Here is a 3,470-nt window from a genome sequence, read left to right as displayed (position 1 = left end):
ACCTAATGGGTAGTTGTAGTTAATGTACTTCAATTATCTTCATTCTAATGGATCCTGAATATGTTAGACATTAGGAGATTGAATCCTCAGCTAAACACCATTCTTGCTGTGTCTTGATATAACATGCTTACTCTCCAACTCTCTGAAAAACAGAAACAATAAAATCTACCTTCCATGTAAATTCCTATAAATGATTCCTATTCCTAACCATAGGACCATCCTATGCTTAGCATGGTCCATACCTTTGGAAAGACCTTAATACTGTCAATGTTATTTTAATTTTGATCTATTGAGTTTGTTCCATTATATCTTTTGGTTCAGTGGCATTCTTACTCCTGCTATGATGGCTGGAGTACGTCTAGGCTGCATATTGTCACCCTGCTTATTTAACTTATATGCAGAGTACATCATGAGAATCGCTGGGCTGGATGAAGCACAAGCTGGAATCAAGATTGCTGGGAGAAATATCAATAACCTCAGATATGCAGATGACACCACCCTTATGACAGAAAGCGAAGAAGAACTAACGAACCTCTTGATGAAAGTGAAAGAGGAGAGTGAAGTATCTGGCTTAAAACTCAACACTGAGAAAACGAAGGTCATGGCATCTGATCTCATCACTTCATGGCACATAGATGGGGAAACAGTAGAAAGAGTGACAGATTCTATTTTCTTGGGCTCCAAAATCATTGCAGATGGTGACCGCAGCCATGAAATTAAGAGACTCTTGCTCCCTGGAAGAAAAGGTATGACCAACCTAGACAGCATATTCAAAAGCAGAGACATTACTTTGCCAACAAAGGTCTGTCTAGTCAAAGATATGTTTTTTCCAGCAGCCATGTATGGATGTGAGAGTTGGACTATAAAGAAAGCTGAGTGCTGAAGAGTTGATGCTTTTGAACTGTGGTGTTGGAAAAGATGCTTGAGAGTCCCTTGGACTGCAAGGAAATCCAACAAGTCTACCCTAATGGAAATCAGTCCTGATTATTCATTGGAAGCACTGATGTTGAATCTGAAACTCCAATAGTTGGCCACCTGATGTGAATACTGACTCATTTTAAAACACCTTGATGCTGGGAAGGATTGAGGGCAAGAGAAGAAGGGGATGATGGAGGATGAGATGGTTGGATGGCATTAATGATTCAATGGACATGAGTTTGAGTAAACTCTGGGAATTGGTGATGGACAGGGAGGCCTTGCGTGCTAAAGTCCAAGGGGTCACAAATAGATGTATACAACTGAGCGACTGAACTGAACTGAACTGATGATGGCTGGAATTTTTTTTTTTTCCTTAAGACATTATCTTGTTCCTCCTTTCTACCTAAATACATACAAAGATCCTGAAATTTGAAGTTTTCACTAAATATAAACTTCCTAAATATTAATATTTTCCAAGGTCTCCAAATGAAGTTTGAATAAATTTTTGTCAGTCAATGATTTATATCACCCAACAACAAAAACTTTTATTTTTATGTCCCACCAGGTGTCACATGTTTTAACTATTATACAAAACAGCCTTTGATAGAATCTCTTTTATGACTCATTATATTTCCTTATTTTCTCTCACACATTCCCAGTGTATCTGATGAAATCTATTCAATAGCCTGGGCCCTTAAGTTAAGGGCTTTAATAATGGAAACCCCATGTAATAAGACATTTTCTGTGAGCTGAGGATACCTTTCTCATATTTACATTTAGTACATGCTTAATTTTGTATCAATTATTATGAGTTACTTATTGGCTTTTCTTCTGTACTAGACTGTAAACTCAATACAGTGCTTGGCACAATACCTTATATACAAGTATCAATAAATATGATTTTTTAATAAAATTATTAAATGGAGTGTAGTGATAAGTTAACATAGACTCAAACAGAAGTGAACAAAGCTCTCACACTACGTGAGTTGAAATGAGTAAACAAAGAAGTACTGGCCATACTTTTATCCAGCGGGGACAGAGAGAAGATTAAGGGAACAATTGCTCCTCAGGGAGTGTGGATATTAGAGTGAGGAGAGATAGAGACAGAAAAATAGCTACTCACATCTTTTCATCTGAGGGACCTAGAACAGAAGATTCAGCTTTCTAAAGTCCTGGACTGGGATTCAGATACATCCCTCTTTGTCCCCAAAACACCAGTGCTGTGTATTCTTCTCCTCTATTTCTCTGTAGGGAAAACAGTTCTGGTGATGCAGGTGGGATAGTTCTAAGTACTAACCTTGCAGGACTTCTTGTTGTTGTAGGGTCATAACCTAGAAGACTCTGTTGTAATAATTTTGAGTCACTGGTCCTGACTTCTGTTGAAGTCAATGGCCCCATGCAAATGATGGTTGATGTGAATGGTGATTTATAATCTGAGTATTGATGCTAAGAGTCAGATGAGGAACAGATAATGCTAATGATCTCCCACTAGGATCACATCCCACAAGTATCAACTCTTGGGAAAAGTTACAATTAGCAATTCCCTTTTCTCCCATTGACTCTCTAGTGTTTAATAGTGTCATATAGTTGTAATTTATCATTTTTGTTAGATTATAGGTTGGAAGCAAGGCTGGGATAGATCTTATTAGAACTCTGGTGAATTTCATGTCAAGCTATTCAGAATTTTAGGAAACTTTTAGACCTGCATTAAAGGAACATTCTAAAGTGATTTCACACCAGAGATTAAAAAAAAAAAAAAAAAAAAAAAAACAGAAAAAATTGTGTGCAATATTTGAACAATTTTTTTTCCTTGACATATATTAACTGTATTTTAGATGCCATGATATATTTATATAGCAGTAGTACTTGAAATATTTTAACATGTAGGCTGCAGGAAGGTTTCAACTCTTTATTATCATAACCCCATGAAAAGTTCCTAACAAGTAGAATAAGTTAATGACTTTATCTAACTCTATAAAAAAGAAATATTGAGAAATAATATAGAGATATGTCACTTAATGTGAAAAAGTTTACTAGTTGTTGTTTGCTTAATCTATATCAAGGTCACAATCTAGGGAGATCTACAACTCTGATTGCAATAATATAGAAAAATGCATCATATTTTCTCTTTGTCTTAAAACCAAATTTATTGAACTATAATTTACATGTGGTAAAATTCTACATACTAAGAATTTTCTCAATATCAATATAGGTGAAGTTCTTCTGTTTGGGTATAGGAAACCATGGTAATCTGGACTGGAGTATTTGAGTTCCAGATACCAATGTATCTCCAGATTTGTTATGTTGACCCATCAGATACCAACCATACATATTATTTTTTAACACATGTAGGTTGCATGCTTGAAAACCCAAGTTTTGTTTCAAGAATATTGGCTTTTTAACTTTTTTCTTTTTTTTAAATATAAATTTATTTATTTTAATTGGAGGTTAATTACTTCACAATATTGTATTGGTTTTGCCATGCATAAACATGAATCCACCACAGGTATACACGTGTTCCCCATCCCGAACCCCCCTCACAGTACTGTCCC

This window comes from Bubalus bubalis, chromosome 5 (assembly GCF_019923935.1).
Source record: "Bubalus bubalis isolate 160015118507 breed Murrah chromosome 5, NDDB_SH_1, whole genome shotgun sequence".
NCBI classification, from domain to species: Eukaryota; Metazoa; Chordata; class Mammalia; order Artiodactyla; family Bovidae; genus Bubalus; species Bubalus bubalis.
This window is presented reverse-complemented; position numbering follows the sequence as displayed.